This window comes from Elephas maximus, chromosome 16 (assembly GCF_024166365.1).
Source record: "Elephas maximus indicus isolate mEleMax1 chromosome 16, mEleMax1 primary haplotype, whole genome shotgun sequence".
NCBI lineage: Eukaryota > Metazoa > Chordata > Mammalia > Proboscidea > Elephantidae > Elephas > Elephas maximus.
In genome coordinates this window covers 74,503,473-74,513,550 of record NC_064834.1, presented here as the reverse complement: position 1 = coordinate 74,513,550, position 10,078 = coordinate 74,503,473, and positions in this window count along the sequence as shown.

Sequence of the window (10,078 nt, the reverse complement as noted above, 5' to 3'; positions counted from 1 at the left end):
TTATTTAAAATTTAAAGACTTGTACAAAAGTTCAAAGAATTGTGCAGTGAACAATCACCACCTAGATTCTACAGTTAACATTTTACCAGATTTGATGTATTGCACCTCCATCTATCTATCCATCATCCATTCATCTTTATTGTGGTAAAATACACACACCACAAAATTTGCCATTTTAGCTGTTCAAAAATGTTCAATCCAGTGGTGTTAATCACACTTACAAGGGTGTGCAGCCATCACCACAATTTTTTTCCAAAACCTTTTCATCACCCCAAGCAGAAAGTCTGTACCCAGCTCCTGGTGATCACTAACCTACTTTATGTCTCTGTGCTTTTGCCTATAATAGATATTTTGTTTAAGTGGGATCATGCAGTATTTGTCCTCTTATGTCTGGCTTATATGACTCAACATAATGTTTTCAAGGTTCATCGATGTCGGAGCGTGTACCAGAACTTCGTTTCTCTTTATGGATGATTCCATTGCATAGATATAACACATTTGGTTATCCATTCATCTGTTGGTGGACACCTGGATCGTTTCCACCTTTTGGCTCTTAAGGAATAGTGCTGCAGCGAACACTGGTGTACAAGTATCTCTTTGTATCACGGCTTTCAAGTCTTTTGTGCATACACCTAGGAGTGGAATTGCTGGGTCATACGGTGTCATTGACTCGATGGCACTAGGTTTTTTAGGTATGGTGTCATGGATTGGATTGTGTCTCCCGCAAAATACATGTCAAGTTGTCTAGGCCAGGATTCCCAGTATTGTGTGATTGTCCACCATTTTGTCATCTGATATGATTTTCCTTTGTGTTATAAATCCTACTTCTATGATGTTAATAAGGCAGGATTAGAGGCAGTTATATTACTGAGGCAGGACTACCAATCTACAAGGTTGTGTCTTAAGTCGATCTCTTTTGAGATATAAAAGAGAGAATCAAGCAGAGAGACACAGGGACCTCATATTGCCAAGGAACAAGAGGCAGGAGAATAGCACGTCCTTTGGATCTGGGGTCCCTGAGCCGAGAAGCTCCTCAACCAGGGGAAGATTGATGACAAGGACCTTTCCCCAGAGCCTACAGAGACAGAAAGCCTCCCCTGGAACTGGAGCCCTGAATTCAGATTTCCACCCTCCTAGACTGTGAGAGAATACATTTTTCTTTGTTAAAGCCATCCCCTTGGGGTATTTCTGTTACAGCAGCACTAGATAACCAAGACCTGTGGTAATTCTATGTTCAACTTTTCAAGGGACTGTCATTGTTTTCCACAGTGGCTGCACCCTTTTACATGTCCACCAGCAATAGACAAGGGGTCTGATTCTCCACATCCTTGCCGACACGTGTTATTTTCCATTAAAAAAAGAAAAGTCATTCTAGTTGGTGTGAAGTGGTGTCTCATGGCAGTTTTGATTTTCATTTCCCCAGTGACTAATGATTTTGTGCATATTTTCATGTTTCACTGTCAGCTGATCTTCATTGCCTGACAGTCTTCCAAAGCTACCATTAATTTAGTCCCATGGGCTCGGTGTTGTGGTAAGCATTTTATGCGCCTTTTCTTATTTATAAATAACAACCCTATTGCTTGGATAAGATTATTACCAACTTTAGAGATGAAGGAACAAAGACTCAGAGAAGGTTTGCAACTCATCAAAGGCCACACAGTTAGAAAGCGTAGATGTACCCTCAGTTGAGTCCACTTCAAATCCTATGCCATTCTTGCCTGAAACCCACTTGGGAGGTGGGGACACGGGTGAGCATACGCAAAGGAGTGACTAGGATCCTTTCTCCGCAGGCGTCCCCACTCCCTACACACCCTGCCCCCTGCCCAGGTTCTGAAGCTGCGCTCTGTGGCCACTTTCCCATCTGTCCCCTTGGAGCCTTCAACATGTGGGTTTCTATAGAGGCCAACTTAGTTCCTCCCAGTCCCCTTGGCTCACCTCCTGCTTCCTCCCGATGGCAGATTAATGAAGACATCATATAATTTCCTCCAAATTCTCAGCGGGTGCACCTGAGGATGAGGTAAAGGGTGAGGTAAAGGACTCAGGGAAATGCTGTCATTTCCCACACTCACTGTTGCGGGTTTTTGGACGGCAAGCATGGTTGGTTGTTGACAACCTGTCAGGCTGTTTTCTGCAAGAAATGGGGCAGAAGTCCGTTTCCATTTTACAAGTCTCCTTTCCTTTAGCCCAGTACAGTCCTCTCCAAAGTACCGGTCAGTGGAGACAAAGCCCCATTGAGTCTCAAGGACTGGGGACCCCACCCTCCCCCCATTTTCCTGTGTGATTGCGGAGTAGTGAACTTTTGTATAAAGGAACTCTTTGATTCCACTTCAGAGAGCTGACGTCTGCTTCAGGCCCCTCCACCCCTTGGGCACACCCTCTGTAGGAGTGGGAAGTGGGTCTCTCTCACAGCCCCCTGAGCCCCTAGAGGGGGTGTTCACGGGACTGATACCTGAACTTTCTCCTGTGCATGGAGCCCCTTAGAACTGCCTGGGAGGACTGGGGCTCTGCCTCTCTCTCTGGAATTGTGTGGGGCCTCCAGGGAACAGGGGTGGGGGCTCCCTGCCAGATGGCTTCTCATCTCTTGGTGCCATGCTTGTCTTGGAGGGGACCCTAGATGTTGGCACCAGACAGTGTCTCCAATGCTGTGTCCTCTTTTGGGGTGCAAACCACATGAGGGGTGTGGCCCTTTAGTCTTAGTGGACCTGCCCTCCTGGGACCCTTCTTTCTGAACTCTTCTGTCTTGTTTTTCTACCCTGCGCCCCTTCTGTCCTTTTCCTGAGTCAGCTATGTGTTCGTTGCGATTGGCTGCAGGTCCACCACGTGCTCTGGGAATGGAAAGTTTTCAGGGAATGGGGAAGGGGATATTGGGGTAAGAAGATGGTGGTGGTGGGTGCCCTTCCTTATTCTGCTTCTTCCCGGAAGTGGCTAGAGAGTCCCGTGACAGAGGAGAACCTCCCTGGTGAACTGTGAGCTCCCCGAGGGCAGGGACATGACTTGTCATCTTTGCATGGCCAGTGCTGAGTCAGTGTCTGGTACAGTGTCACTGCGGCATCATTGTTTCCCAGGATTCCGTTTCCACATCTGTGCAATGGGGCATTAATTCCTCCTCCGCAGGGCTATCCTAAGGATTGCGTGCAAGGCTGCATGGAAAGTACCAGAAGCATCCGTATGTAGTGAGCTCCAGTGAACAACTCCGGATAGTGCCCTTGTCATCCTGGGATGATGACATCAGGAGAACCTACTGAGCCTCACCTTCGTGTGGCATCAGGCGATGCCCACCTCAGGGCTCCCAAGCACTAAGCGAGAGCTCGTCAAGAGGCTCTGGCTGGTACGGACCTTTGGGCACCCAGCAAATGTGCTTTCCTTCAGCTCCCTCCGGAGAGGCACAGGGTCCAGACCTGCCTGCAAGGAGAAACAGAGTTCTTGGCTTGGCTCCTCTGGAGGGTCTCTGACCCCCTTCCCCACGGAATGCATCTTCCATCTGCGTGGTGGGCACAAACATGGCGATGTGTGAATATCTGTGCCATTAGGAAAAGGGCAGCTAGAGGAAAGAGCAGGTGCTGTGGTGGTGGGGATAGAGGGCACCCTAAGCTGGATGAGTGAGATGGCTGTTTGAGCTGGGCCAGGCTGGAAAGGGCCAGGGCAGAGAAAAAGAGGTTGGTTGGCATGGTCTGCAAAGCCCACCTGAGCCCACAGGCAGGATGGAGGGCGGTTCCACTGACACCTGCCCCCCCCAGTACCTGAGTCTTTCTGTGTCTCTGCCCCAGGGCTTTCTTTGGCGCCAGGAGGGCTTGTTCCTCCACAAATCCAGGAGCAACCTGGATGTGTGGGGGAGTTTTCTGTAAGCTGCTGGGGATGGGAGTTAGTGGGTCAGGCCCTGGTCTCCATGCCTGAGTCTCAGCGGGGTTTCTGAGGGCATGTGGGGACTGAGCCCAGACGCCCACCATGGTGACTCCTCACTAGCATCCACTATGATGGTTTCCCTACTTTCTGTCTTTCCTACTTTTTCCACATCCTCCCTGTGCTTCCTGGGACCACCTCCTAAATAAGCTACTGTCCTCAAGTCCTGGTCTCTGGGTCTGCTTTTAGGGAACCCAAGCTAAGACAGAAGGCAAAGATCCTGAAGGGAAAAGAGAACAGGGAGCAAAGCCCTGGTGGTTGAGAGGGTTAAGAATAAAGTGTCCATTGGCCAAGGTCAAGAAACAAGATCAAGGACTGGACAGTGGGATAGAAAAATGATACTAGTGAAGAATGAGCTTCTTGGATCAAGTAGACACATGAGACTTTGTAGGCATTTCCTGTCTGGAGGGGAGATGAGAGGGCAGAGGGGATCAGATGCTGGCCTAATGGACACGAAAAGAGAGTGGAGGGAAGGAGTGTGCTGTCTCATTAGGGGGAGAGCAATTAGGACTATATAGCAAAGTGTTTATAAATTTTTGTATGAGAGTCTGACTTAATTTGTAAACTTTCACTTAAAGCACAATAAAAAAAAAAGAACAACAAAAAACAATTGTCAGGATTCACAAAAAAAAAAAAAAAAACATCAGGTGTGGGGAGGCCTCTGGGAGATGGGAGAATAAGGAAAAGCCTGGGAAACTCAAGCAGAAAAGGTCTTCCTGTCTCAGAATATGGGGGAGGGAAGGCTGCAGGGAGCAGGGAGAGCTGGCAGATGCTGTGTGTGGGCTGGGGCCACACCTGGGAAGAAGCGTGAGGTGAAGCTCAAGGTGGAGGGAGACCTGAGTGTGGGAACCTGGACCAAGGAGACCTTCAGACTGGGTCTGCTAGTCCAGCCAACCCTGGCTACGGCTGGGGAAGCTGAGGCCCAGAGATGGGCAGCGGCTTGCCTTGGGCTCACAGAAGGGTCTAGAACCTTGGTCTCTTGACCTCCTGATTTGGCCTCTTTCTCGGACACTGAGGGCTTCTCTGGCTGGGGAATGACTAGTTGGTGGCCAGTGGGTCTGTCTGTTGAGGCTCTGCTTGTGTAGCCCACCTGTGCTGGGGCCAGGGTGGAGAGGCTGACCCCATGGCCAAGCGCCGACGCCCTCCCTGGCCAGGCATGGCCACGTGGCCTCTGCTTCCTCCTTTGTCAGCAGTTTGGTTAGGCAATGCCCCTTGCAAGTTTTCATTAGGTGGCATGAATAAAATACAGTAATACCATACTTACATGGTGGTGTTGTATTTATAGCTCTTGGAAAGTTCTCTCCCCAAAGCTGGCTCCCTGGGCCCTGCCAAAGCCTGGCGCCCTTTGCCACTCCGCTTAGCCGGCAATGCTCCCTTTTCCCAGCACTGTGATCCCAGCCCGGCGTGACTGGCTGTGGTGTTCACAGGCAGCCGCAGGCACTTGGTGACAGGCAGCAGCCTCCACCGCACAGGTCTGTTTTTGTCAGAAAACACCTTAAAATCACTCTTGGAGAAGAAAACGTGTTTTATTTGGGGGCAGTAGGAAGGGTCTGGTGCCGTTCAAAGTGCTCCTGTATTTTTCAGCCCCTTTTTTTAACCTTCCACCGGAAATTATCCGAAGCCTGTTTTCTACACTCAAAGGAGACCCTTTGGTTAATGTCTCAGGCTTCAGGGTTGCAGCTGGAATTGCTCCCCTGGGAGAGGGTGTCAGAGCCAGTGTCTGAGCTTCCTGTTGCTGCTGTGACAAATGACCACAAACACAGGACTAGGAAGAAAGGCCTGGCAACCTACATCTGAAAATCAGCCAGTGAAAACTCTATGGATCACAAGAGTCCAATCTGCAACCAATCATGGGGATGGTGCAGGACTGGACAGCGTTTCATTCTGTTGTGCATTGGGTCACCATGAGACAGAGGCTGACTAGTTGGCAGCTAACAATAAAACTTGAGATATGTGGTAGTTACTATTATTAATAACAACAAGGCAGAACTCCAAATCTCAGAGTCTCCAGGGATATACAGTGGCACTGGGCGCCCTGGTTCCTGTGGCTTCACTCGGGCCTTGGATGCATGCTCCATTTCCCTTTGCTCCTTTTTCTTAGACAAACCCTACTCATCATTTGAGGCCTGGCTCAGTCCTCACCACCTCCAGGAAGCCCTCTTTGACTGAGCCGGGGGAAATAGCTGCCCTTTCCCTGTGTTCGCACCTCCTCTGCCTCTCATAGACGTGGGCATGGTGGGTGGAAGGAGCCTGGTGATACACTTTGCTGATCTGGGAGGAAGTCCTTGCCCTGTCACTCATGAGGCATGTGACCTCAGGGCAGGTCTCAGCCCGATTCCTCAGCTCGGACACGGGCTCAATGCTGATCCTTTCCTCCCTGGTGCAGAGGGGTCTGTGTGATGCCTTCACCAAGGGGTCTTGCCTGTGTTAAATTCTCTATTAATGATGGCACTGTTTGACCTGGACTATGGCCATCTTTTATTCAATGGGTCCACTACTTAACTGTTATGTAATAAAACATAAAGGAGCCCTGGTGGTACAGTGGTTAAGTGCTCGGCTGCTAATCAAAATGTTGGCGATTTAAACCCACCAGCTGCTCCACAGGAGAAAGATGTGGCAGTTGCTTCTGCAAAGATCACAGCCTCGGAAACCCTATGGGGCAGTCCTGCTCTGTCCTACAGGGTTGAGGAATCGACTTGGTGGCAATGGGGTTGGTTTTGGGTTTTAATGAAGCACAGGGGCTGGCTGGTAAACAAAAGCTCTCAGAACACAGGGTGGTCCGTGGGAGCCAAAGATCGTCCCAGGGTCCTTCCTTTTGATGTTAGGGGACAGCAACTCAGAGGCCCTGCCCCCCATGCCCAGTGACTTTTGTCTAGAGGACGTATGCTTAAAGATAGGTGGTGGGCTTCTCAGGCCCCAGGCATCTGGTTCTGATGCTGTGTGCCCCACCCCGCCCCCCAGGCCTGCTCAGAGGCCCCTCCCAGCTGAGACCCTTGGCCCCACGGTAACTGGGTGGGGGATGGGCCCAGTCTGCTGGGTGCACTGAATGACCCTCAGTTCTCCAGGCCTTTATTACCTTTGTCACATGGCCCTTGTCCTGTCCCGCCTCTTTGCCCTGATTGTTTGTACCAGCTGTGCCCCATAAGCCCAGTGGTGTCCCGGGGTTGTGGTGAGCCCATAAATACCTTGTTAAATTGCTGGGGAACAAGAATACTTTATGTTGGTGGTGACTCCAGCCCAGTCCATTAAGTCTGTCCCGATGCAGCGTTGGGGCCTGGAGTGGCCCCCCTCACAGGCTTTGTGGAATCTTGGGCTAAGCCCTTTGTAAGCCCCTCATTAGGGCTCTGGGCTCCCAGACCTGGTGCTATGGTCCTTGTGTGGCCATCCACCCCACTCTGCTGGGCTCTGCCCTGGGTTACTGCCTCTGCTACAATCTCATGGCCACATGGGGGCTTGTGGGTTTTGTGATCTCCTGCCTCTTTTCGTGTATGGGTCCCTTGGGCAGCCCTGTGTCCTAATTCCTGGTCCTTAGAAGGACACACTCCCCACCCCAGGATCTGCTTCTCTGTTTCATGCCTTCAGACCTCAGTCTCAGCTCCGTGCCCTGATTCACAGTGAGGGGATAGCTTTGGTCACCAGCTGGGGTGGAGATCTCTGGAGCATGGTGGGTGGGGCTGGGTTAAAAGAATTTTTTTTTGTTTTATTGTAGTAAAATACACATAAAACTTATCATTACTGACATTTAGGATAGTCACAATGTCACACAACTATCAGCTCTACCCAGAGGCAGATTATCCAGAAGGCAAGGTAGAACAGTGCTTCGCGAAACCCATGTGGAACTGTTCACTACAGATTAGTAAACAAGCAGAAGTAACCGAATCGACGGCACTAGGTTTCTGGGCTAAGCCCGTGCTTACCTTGCTTACTGGGTCATCCCCCCGCCTCTGCCTACTTCCGGAACATTTCCATCTGCCAATGGAAACCCCGTACCATTAAGCAGTCACTCCCTATTCTCCTCCCCCCTCCCTGTGCAATCACCAACCTTTCTGTCTCCGTAGGTTTTCCAGTTCTGGACTTTGCATATAAATGGAATCACACAATACGTGATCTTTTTGTCTGGCTTCCTTCATTTAGCACAGTGTTTTCAAGGCTCATCCATGTTGTAGCATGTGTCAGAGCTTTATTCCTTTTTATTGTATGGATACACTGCTTTTTGTTTATCCTTTCATCAGTTGATGGACATTTGGATCCTTTCTATCTTTTGGCTATTGTGATTAACTCTGCTGTTGCAGGGAAGACTTCCCAGCTGGGGACCAAGTCCTGCCTGGGTTCTCGCCTCGGACCAAGAATGACCATGAAAGGCTCAGGGGTTCCATATGAACAAAGGTTTATTAGTGACAGAAAGAAAGCAGAGGCTCACGAGGGAGAGACGGAGAGGGGCTTCTGCCTAGGCTAGCCTCCAGTCTCTCCCCGAACAGAGGTTTTCCTGGAGTTTATAAGGGGTTTTAGGTGGGAAGGATCTCATGTTTTATTCATTGCTTTCTGGGGAAAAGGCAGGGCTTTCTGAGAAATAGGGGAGTTAAGAAATGAGGTGCGAGGGCATCTGGAATCCAAGGTGGAGTCAGTTTGGACGCCCCCACTGCACAGTCCTGGTGGCCACTTGACAAGACTGAAGGTCGTACTCATTCTCACTGCACATGCCCTGGGGATGGGCTAATTCCGTTCATCTTTGGAAAACTGCTTGTAGGGAACAAATGTAGAACTTCACACGTCAGGGTCCAGGATGTGGGTTTTCTTGTGACTCCACCCCCTGTGGTACAGTCCTGAAGAACAACTTACAAGAGAGATACGCAGGATGCCACCCCTATGGTGGGGTCCTGAAAAACAACTTCAGAGAGATATGTAAGACTTGTGTGTCACAGGCTGCATGTGTGGGTTGTCTTGTAACATCACCCACAGGATAGGGTACCAGATCAACACGCCTGTTATGCTGGCCTTGAGGCTGTCCAGGCTTCTGTTCCTGCTTCACTGCTATAAACATTCGTGTACAATTTTTTTTTCTGGGTGGCACAAATAGTTAAGCACTCAACTACTAGCCAAAAGGTTGGCGGTTTGAACCCACCCAGAGGCACCTCAGAAGACAGGCTTGGTGATCTGTTTCCAAAAGGTCACAGCCTTGAAAACCCTATGGAGCCGTACTACTCTGCACACATCGGGCCGCTATGAGTCAAAGTCAACTCCATGGCAGCTAACGACAACATCAAAACATATATAACGAAGTATTTGTCATTTCGACCACTTTCACGTGTGCACTTCGGTGACGTTAATTATGTTCACAGTGTTGTGCAACCATCGCCACTATCCGTTTCGGATTTTTCTCACCACTTTTAACAGAAACTCAGTGAGCCTTTAAGTAATAACTTCCCCCTTTCTCCTCCCACCCACCCCTGGTAACCACTTATAAACTTTGGTCTCTATGTACTTGTCTATTCTACATACGTCATCTAAGTGGGGTCATACAGTGTTTGTCTTTTGTGACTGACTTATTTCAGTCAGCATAATGTTTTCAAGGTCCCTCCATGCTGTGGCATGTGTCAGAGCTCCATCTCTCTTCACGGCCGAGTAGTATCCCATTGTATGGTTAGACCACATTTTGTTTATCCATTCACCTGTTGATGGACACTTGTGTTGTTTCCACCTTTGGGCTATTGTAAAGAGGCCTGGCGACCCAGGGGTTAAGAGCACAGCTGCTAACCAAAATGTCAGCAGTTCGAATCTACTAGCCGTTCCTTGGAAACCCCATGGAGCAGTTCTACTCTGTCCTATAGGGCCACTATGAGTCAGAATTGACTTGATGGCAATGGGTTTGGTTTAGTTTCTTTCTGGCTATTGTAAATAATGTTGCATGATTGCATACAATTATCTGTTTGAGACTCTGCTTTTGGGTATATGCCAAGTTTTTCTGGAGCTTCTCAGGTTCACAAAACTGAGCTAACCATCAGCCCACCTCCTGGCTCACCTCACCGGGGGACCGTGCACAGATGCTGTTGGGTTTTATTTACTTTATTATTTCCCCACTTTGTCCTCCCTCCTCATTCCAATTCCCCCCTCCCAATAATACCCACTTTTGTGCATTTGATTTATGTCCTTTCAATCCACTCTCAATACATTATACATT